We start from the raw sequence: 9,882 nt of genomic DNA, 5'->3' as shown, positions 1-9,882 counted from the left end.
TAGTTGGGAATCGCCATATACTTGTAGTTCTTGTAATTTCCATTGTACGGCTAACCTGAGTCCTGTGATCAAGGCCTCATACTCTGCTATGTTGTTTATGCATGGAAATGTGAGCCTGCAAGACTTCGGGATGCTATCACCCTGAGGTGTGATAAACAGAATTCCTGCCCCCGAGCCGTGCCTAGTGTATGAACCATCAAAATATAGTTTCCATGGTTGTGTTGTTGTGATCATGAATATCTCTTCATCTGGAAAATTGGAAATAAGAGGATGATCGCCTGTGAGTGGTGCATCGGCCAACTGATCTGCAATAACCTGACCTTTGATAGCTTTGCGATCTACATACTCGATGTCAAATTCACTTAGAATCATCACCCATTTGGCCAAGCGGCCTGTCAATGCTGCTTTGTTAAGTAAATACTTGAGTGGATCAATCTTTGCAATGAGTTGTACCTTGTGTGTTAACAAATAGTGTCTCAGTTTAGTAGCTGCTAAGATTACTGCTAGGCAAGCTCGCTCAATAGGTGTGTAATTGAGTTCATAGCCCACCAGTGTGCAAGAGATATAGTAAATAGCACACTCTTTTCCTTCTGCATTATGTTGTTCCAGTAGTACACCCAATGCTGTACTTGTTGCTGAGATATAGAGTAACAATGGTCTACTTGGATTTGGTGGCATCAACAATGGTGGATTCATGAGATAGTCTTTAAGCATCTGAAATGCTTGTTGGCATCGGGCATCCCATTGAAAGCGGATGTTCTTGTGTAGTAGATGTGTAAATGGGTGACACTTATCAGCCAATTGTGCAATGAATCTTCAGATGGATTGAAGTCATCCTTGTAGTGTCCTTAGCTGACTAATATTCTTTGGTGGTGGCATGTCCATGATTGCTTTTACCTTTGCTGGGTCGACCTCAATACCTTTGCTTGAGACAATGTATCCTAGAAGCTTCTCGGAGGTTACTCCAAAGACACATTTCTTTGGGTTGAGTCGAACATGATATTGTTCCAGTCTATCAAAGATTCTCTCTAATATGTCCAAATGACCTTCTCTAGTGAGTGATTTTGCTAGTAAGTCATCCACATAATCTTCCATCATAGTATGCATCATGTCATGGAAGATGGTGGTCATTGCTCTTTGATAGGTCGCTCCTGCATTCTTTAGACCGAAAGGCATTACATTCTGGCAATATGTGCCCCATGGACATGTGAAGGCTGTCTTATGTTGGTCCTCTAATGCGATCTTTATTTGATTGTATCCTGAAAAGCCATCCATGAGTGAAAGCATGGCATGTCCTGCTGTCAGATCCACTATGATGTCGATATTTGGAAGGGGGAAGTCATCCTTAAGACAGGCCTTATTCAGATCTCTGAAGTCAGTACAAATGCGGATGCCCCCTTTTGGTTTGCCGACAGGCACACTATTGGAGATCCATTCTGCATAATCAATTGGTCTAATGAAACCAACATCTAGGAGTTTCTTGAGTTCTGTTTTGACTAGCACTGCAATCTGAGGATGCATCTTACGAAGCTTCTGCTTGACAGGTTTGGCTCCTTTTGCTATAGTGAGGTGATGCATGACTAAATCAGGATCAAGCCCAGGCATGTCTGCATATGACCATGCGAAGTTGATCTGACGCTTCTGGAAGAACTTTATAAATTTAGGATGTTCCTCTAGAGTGAGAAGAGATGCCAGATGTATGATATGAGGATTTTCAGGAGTCCCCACATTGTACTCTTTGGTTTCCTCGATGAGAATCGTTGATCGTTCCTGTTGTGTACTATCAGGGAGAATGTCAAACCCTTCATCCTCAGGCGCCTCAGAGAGGTTTTCACCGTTGGATACGCTCTTTCTTTTTACTTTTGTCGGATCAAACAGTGCCACAGTGTGGTTTTCACTGGAAGATCCGTGTTTTATTGTTCTATTTTTGCAGCTGAAAGGTTTGGCATCCGCCCCAAAGTATGCTGCGCTATTTAGTTCTATGGCGAATCCAGCTTTGTGATCCCCGCTTGGTAGGTTATCCCTTAATTCCAAAAAGTCAATGATAGCCTCATCATTTTGGAAGAAGTCAAGACATGGCGGATTTGGTTGGTTCCATTCGATGAGTTCAGGGTGGATAATGGGCATTACTTCATCGATTAGGTTAAGTGTGTTAGATGTATCAGCGAGGGTTAAGACGTTATGGTGAAGGTCGTTAATGGTACTCTCCCTATCAGAATCAGGCGTAGGATGAGACGTAGGGTCTGTGGAAGATGTTTCTCAGTTCAGGAACCCAAGTGGTCTTTATCTGTGCTTCTCCGTAAATAGCGATGTCTTTGCATGGTGGAGGTGGTGATGTGTCTTCCTCATCTGAAGTATTAAGCTGTACCAAATCAAATTCCCATTCATGTGAGTCGGTCTCTGAATCACTTTCCAGCATCCGATTTCTATACCATACTGGGATGTCTTTTGAGTTAAACACTGCAGGTGTGATTGGTTGATGTACCTTTGTAGTGATCGGTGCTATAGGAAGTTTGATGGGGATAAAAGAATCTGGCACGGGAAGTATCGGCAGTGTTGACTTAGTGGCTTCTGCGGGAACTGCTGCTACCATAGATGTTGCTATGGGTTCTGATACAGTTGCTGCTGCTAATGGTACTATGGATGTAATGGCTGTTGCGAATGGGATTACTGGTTTGATTGGTGGGATGATTGGTATTGTAGATGGTTGTGTTGGGGTTGTGAGCCTCGATGGGGCAGTCGGGATGGTGCTTGAGGCTGCTTTAATAATGAAAGGTGACCTTTTTGCAGTAGGTTGACATAATGGTTTGGTGGGTTTTCCTTTGAATTTGAGTTTAGGAAATATCTCTTTTTCAAAGCCTAGGCCTGTATTACCTTTGGGCTTTAATTCTGGCAGCAAAGGTTCATGTCGTCCTTGTTTGCAATATCCTAAAGCACTCTGACCATCATACCCCATTCATTGCATAATGAAGAGGCCTTTGCCATACTGATCCATAGGAAGTTTAACTTGTGGTAGATCAGTGGTGATGGGATCTTTATAGATCCATTTTGCTAAGTCCTCATCTTGGGTTTCTTCTTCTTGACTCTTTCCAAGGATGAAAGGCGTCAAAGCACATGCAGGCATGATTAGTGGTTGTTGGAGTAACTGTTGTGGTTTACCATGTGTTCTAGGAGAAGTGGGCATCTGTCCCACACAAAAGAGTTGACTCAAGTTGTATTCCCCGGGACCTTCCTCTGCTATTTTCATCTTAAGCTTTTCTTGCTTTGGTATAGTGGTGTTCGAACTGGCAAGAGAGGCTAGACTTATATATGATGTGGAGGAAATGGCTTCTCTATTATTAGGAACAGTAATCTCTGGTTGATGGCTGATATTATGGCAAAATGCAAAGGGGTTTGCATCGCCCAGAATTGTGATCTCTACACCGTTATGTGGGAACTTGAGACATTGATGGTAGGTAGATGGAATGGCTTGCATGGCATGTATCCAAGGTCTCCCTAATAATAGATTGTATGGCAGAGGAAGGTCCAGAACCTGACAGATGATGTGCTTTACCACAGGGCCCACGTGGATTGGTAGTACCACAGCTCCTTTGGATGAACGCTCTGCATCGTCATAGGCTTTGATTGTGATCTTCTTATGAGGATCCACTGATTCTACCGCATAGCCCAATGTTGTGACCAATTGTAGTGTACAAATGTTCAGGCCTGCTCCATTATCTATCAAGACTCGCTTGATCCTATGCTGGTTAATAAATCCTTCGATGTGGAGTGAGGCATTATGAGGTTGCTGGAAGGAAGAGTTGTCACTTTCGGAAAAAGTGAGACAAGGTGAGGACTTTAGATTTCCAACCATGGCTTGAAATTGGTCTATATTCAGATTTGCAGGGACTGACGCCTCTTGGAGTGCTTGATCCAAGATAGTTTTATGAGATGGCGATAGACGCAAAAGCTCTAAAATGGATATAAGCGCAGGGGTTTTGTCTAATTGTTCCACAAGATTGTACTGCTTTGGGATGGAGGTGGTGCCTTGTGGAGCTGCCTTTATGGTAACTTTGCTACGACGCGTAACAACATTGCAATTTGAGTTGGGATTTTTGAAGGTTATAGTTGCAACTTGTTCATTGGCATCATACAGATGATTTACAGTGTAATTATACACAGCCTGTGTATAATCAGTGGTATCAGTGCCTCGCCTAGAAGTGGAAGGACCCCTTTGATCTTGTGATGGAAGTGGATTTTTGAACATCAAATGATCATTATTTGTTGTTTTTGGGTCATGTCCTTCAATTTCAATTTCTCCTCGATCAATAAGATCCTGAATGAGATCTTTCAATCGGTGACAATTACTTGTCTTGTGCCCTCTTCCTTGATGGAATTCACAGTGTTCAGTATCTCTCCACCATGCCGGTTTGACCTGAGGCTCATAGTTTGATAGTTTAGGTAGAGTGACCAAATTTTGAGAAATGAGTTGTCGCAACACTGTTTCAATGGGTTCCCCTAAGGGAGTGTATGTGCGTTTTTGTTTTTGCTGACGAGGTCTTGGTTCATCGTGAGATGTGATGCGACCTTGATTTGTAGGACCATTTGTGTTGTTCTAAGGTGGAGGATTCTGTCCTGTAAACCGAACCACAGGTTGTGCATTTTGTATAGTCCTAGCATCCACAACCCCATCATTGACGATATTCTTGTTTTTATTCCAGAAGCTTGGTTTATCACTATTGAAGCATGGGCGAGGACCATCTTTTGGTTCATTAAAGATTTTGATGAGTCCTTTCTTGATAAGTGCCCTTTCACATTTCAAACCCCTAGTGATCATATCATTAAAAGAGTCTGTGTCTTTGACATCCAGGTGAAATTCCATTTCTTCGTTTAAGTTGGAAATGAATATTTCCACTAGTTCTCGTTCAGGTAACTGAAGAGAACGTCTGCTAGACATTTGGCGCCATCGTTGCAGGAATACTAAGAATAGTTCACCTGGTTTTTATTTAGTGTTGCACATATCAGCCATGGTAATGTCGCGTTCAATGTTATGAGAGTAATGAGCTAGAAACTTCTGGATGAGTTCCTCAAATGTTCTAATGCCACCTGGTAGTCGAGAAAACCATGATGTGGTTGTTCCTCCCAAGCTTTGGGGAAAAAGGCGCATTAGGTATGTGTCTTCATATGCTACTTTGAGACAAGTGGAATGAAATTCTCGGACATGATCGCGGGGATCCCCCTTTCCTCTATATTTTTCAAATTTGGGTGTTTCGAATCCTCGTGGAAATGGTGGCATGTAAAGATTCCTATCAAAAGGATAGGGACAGATGTCATTGAGTGAGAATTGGTTAGTCTTGACACCACTATGAAGCTGTTGGGCGAGATTCTCGACTTGTTGCCGCAACATCTCCATTTCATTTGGAGGAGGAGGTGGTGGGTTACCTCGAGGAATGTTATATCTGATGGGATCTCTACCTCTTTCCTCTTCATGGCGGCTTTGTCTTTCTGATGCTTGTCTTAATTGGGCAAGATCAAAGTCAGAGGGGAGTTTTGCTCCTTCTTGAGCGAGTCTTAAGAAGTGAGCATCCGCATTGCTCCTGAGTATTTCGTCAAAAAGTCTGTTAAAGAGAGGGTTATGCTGAGCCCTTTCTATTGTTGCAGGAGTGGGAGTACTTGGGTTTTCATCATCTGCATTTCCTCCAAGTGCTTCTTGAAATTCATTGAGATTTTCCTCTTCTTCTTCTTCCCTTTCTATTTCTCATTGCCTGGACTGTGATCGGGTTTGAGCCATTTTGCTTGCAAGCTTTTGTTGAAGTTGATTGAAGATGATGATGAGTTGTTTGATGAAATGAAAGATTGATGGTTGGTGATTTGTGTTGCATGTAGATCTCTAGCACTTTTAAGGTAGATGTAACCGAAATTCCTTCTTTGAATTGCTTGCTTGTTTTGATAAGGTTGGATGTGATAAGGTGTAGAGAAATTTGAGATGTGTTACAAATTTAACTACCTAGTAATGAGAGGATTCACTCATGAACTAGTTTTAACCTGCGTAGATGTGTCTCTTAGGATGAGCTTATCCTAGATGTAGAAACAATCTAAAAAGTGATGTGATGCGTTTGATTCAAGCAATATCTAAAAAGAGAACTTGGAGCAAGAACCTCTTAATGTTTTGAGAGTTGGAATGGATTGATGATGAAGTGATGATGTATGAGTGAGATAATGGATGAAATGTTTTCAACTTCAATAAAAACTTTGTGTTACAAATGGGACAAACTCTACCTCTTCCCTTTCGGGTGTTGGTGGTATTTCTCGAGTTGTGTTGTATGTGATACAGACGTTTGGGAAAAAGTTGGGATTAATCTTTCCTCCTTGGTTTTTGTGATAACTCAGAGCTCTATATTGCATAAAAGCTCTGCGGTTCAATGATTCGGAATCAAAATCGTTTGTTTTTCCTTGAAGGTAGAGACGCATGTGATGCAGAAAGACTCTATGTGAGACAAAAATTTGTCTATTTATATAGAAGAATTTCCTCCTTTTGATCAAAGCCTTTGAGCTCAATGGTCTTCTTTTCAAGTTGATATTATGATGACGCTTCTTCTTTCGCAAGATGTGAAGAATGGTCATAAAATTTGACTCTTTGTTGTTTGCACTTTGTTTTTGATGTGTTTGGTTGTTTTGAGAAATGTTTGGTTGGATGAATACTTTGTTTTTGGGAAGTGATTTTCTGATTTTTCTTTGACAAGAAAACAAAGCAAGCACACAAACACAAGAATGTTGCCTAAAAGGCACAAATGAGTATGGGTCTAGATCAACCCAATCTTTGGACTTGTATATGACCCTTCCTTTAGATGTATTTTAAGGTGTATTTCCAAAGCCTGAAGTCGGCTCAATTTGTACTTGGTCTTTAAAACGAACACACTTCAAACACTTTTTATCCCTAAGGTCAAATGGCCAGTTGTGATAAATTTAGCCCACATCTTGATATTTCTTCGACTTTGGTACTACATACCTTATGAATCCCGCCTTGGTAGGTAAGGATGTGATATACTAAGTCTTGCACGAGCATAACAAATAGATGATCCCTATGATGGGGGAGTCACCACTTTTATCAAGCCACAAGTGACTTTTCAAAAAGCTATGTTTCTACTCAAGGAAATATGTATGGTGAGTATCTTGGGAGCAAAACCATCTATGCTCTTGCACTAAATTATATCGCAAATATCCTCAATCAATAGAACAGGTGGGCTACTACTTAAAGGCGTTTAGTTATGTTCGATGTTTTTGGACATAAGTTCATTCTGCAGTGACTCACTTAAGAGCCTTGTAACTGGTGGTGGGGCCCATTTGTCCTTTCAGCCAGTTACACTGTAGGAACAGCTATACCCAAGGCTACAGCTTTCGCTCTCACCTGATTTCTATAGCGGCTCGAAGGATTTACCGCTCGAGGTCGTTCCCAAGAGTATCGATCCCTTGGCAGACCTCTCTTAAAAAGATAAAATTTTGAGTGTTACTAACACTTTTCTCTTGCACCTAGGACCACGAAAGCCAAGGGAGAGGATAGTGTTTGTTAGAAGTAGGACCACTCGACCAACTCTTTGCACAAGTATGCCAAGTACGAAAGACACTTGTTCTTTTTCATCCACCATTACAAATGTGATCTAACTATTTGGAGATGTTGCTCCAACAGCCATGGTGTTCTTTTTAACTTCAAAGGCAATGTGTTTTGTAACCTAGAATTCGGAAATCCTGGTCAACTTAAAGAAAAACACGTTTGCTTGAAGTAAAATTTGTTTTTGCAAAAATCAAAACAAGTGGATTGTTCTTTTTATTTGCCCAAAAATTGAAGTGTGGCTTGTGATTTTTAAGTTTGATGTAAGAAAGAAAATTTGTTTTGTTGATTTTAAGCACCAAAACAAAATGTATCCCTAACTTGCAATGAAAGCAAAATTTTGAAGTTTGTTGTTTTTTTTTTATTTTGCAATAAAGAAAGATGAATTTTCTTTTTAAGCACCAAAAACAAGTTTGAGGTTCATTTTATGCACTCTAAAATAAAATGTGAGGTTTATTTTAACTTGTGCAAGAAGAAAAAATGGATTCTTTTTAACCAACTTTTGTTGAAAGAAAGTAAAAAAGAAACTTTTAAAGCATTTAAACTAACTCCTTCCCCTGCACAAAAAGATTAGAACCTGCATAAAAGACAATTAGTTAGAAAAATCCGCATGTTTTGGTGGGCTTCTACAAGCCTAATTTTTATTTTTTTTGGTTACAAGGTGATTTGTACAACGTTCTGTTACAATAGCGCTAGTCTGCGTTTGAACAGAGGCGCTATTTAACACAAACGCACTAAAAGAAAGGGAAAGACAGAGAAGGGAAAAGCGCTGAAACAAGGTGAATAGCACCAAACAATGTCAAACGCGCCAAAACAATGTCAAAAGTGCAACCTGTGTGACATTTTCAACATTCAAACATGTTATTGGTTAAAAAAAAAAAAAGTTGATCTTTGTGGTATTTGGATTCACGTCGGGTTCACCAAATGATGCTCTGCAAAAAGGATTAGAAAATCTGTTTGATGGCAACACACACAAGAGCACAAGAAACAAACGTTAGTGTTAGCAACAAAAGATTATCCTAAACAGGCATATCAAGAGAGATATTAAGCATGAAATAGAAAGCATATAAACATAGAATAAAATAGCTAATCAAGATGCTCATAGTTGCTCCTCCCTTGTTCCTCTCCTCTCCAAGTCCCAAATGAGTGTAGCTCTCAGCTTTTAGCACTAGCCATGGATGTCATATGGAGATTCAAGATAGTTGAATATGATAAGCAAATGCTATGCAAGTGTAGATAGTGATGCTATGAAAAAGCTCTATGCTAATGCCAGTATAACAACAATACTCTAATGCTTCTCTTTTGCTTGAGGAGAAGGGTTCTATTTATAGAAGAAATGGGGAAATGAAGGGTTAAGATTGAATGGTTTAATCAAGGGCCAAGTTTGAAAGTTGGGGATCCATGTGCACAATTGGCACCAATAAAATGGTGACAAGTGCCAACATAGGATTGGGTTGAGAGAAGAGGTTGGAGGCATTAAAGGCCTGAGAAGACCTCATGGTTATCTAGAGGCTAAGGGTCAAGTCCAAATTAAGATTATCCACTGGATTAAGAGTTAATCCAAGGATAAACCTTTGTGCAAATGTTTAAGAGATAATCATGGTCAAAGCATTAATGGCCTGATGAGACCTTTGGGTTGGGTAGAGGTTGAGTCAAAACAAATGTTAACCATGTGGGAGGGTTTGAGGTAACCATTAATGGTTATTGGAGACTTTGGGGATTAAGTGGTTGAAGGTTGAAAGCCTTCAATGGTTATCAAAGACTTTGAGCCATTTAGTGGTTGAAGGTTGAAAGCCTTCAATGGTTATCAAAGACTTTGAGGGTTTGAGAAGTGACTTCCCTTTTGCTTAGGAACGTGACAAAGTTTAGAGAAGGGGTTAGGTTATTTACAAGTGATTAGAAAATTCTAGAAGGGGTTTAGGCATGCAAGTGGATTTTGTAGGAAAATGCAAGTGGGAGAAATTTTGGTATTTTCAATTAAAATAAAATCATTTATTTCAATTAAATGGTGTAATTTGCATTTGGATAAATATTCAAATAAATATTAATTTATTTAAATGAGAAAAATGAAGATAAAGCATTAAAATGCTTGAAGACTTTGAGGGAAACCATTAAAGGCTTGAAGACTTTAAGGAAAACTATTAAAGTCTTAAGAAGACTATAGAAGGAAGCCATCAAGTCTGAAGACTTTAAAGCCATCAAGTTTGAATACTTTAAGGGAAACCATTAAAGGTTTCAAGTGGGTGAGGATAAATAGGATTTTAAATAAATAATTTATTTAAAATAGTTGTGCA

Source organism: Cryptomeria japonica, chromosome 1 (assembly GCF_030272615.1).
Source record: "Cryptomeria japonica chromosome 1, Sugi_1.0, whole genome shotgun sequence".
Classification (NCBI taxonomy): Eukaryota; Viridiplantae; Streptophyta; class Pinopsida; order Cupressales; family Cupressaceae; genus Cryptomeria; species Cryptomeria japonica.
Note: the sequence above shows the minus strand (reverse complement) of the source record.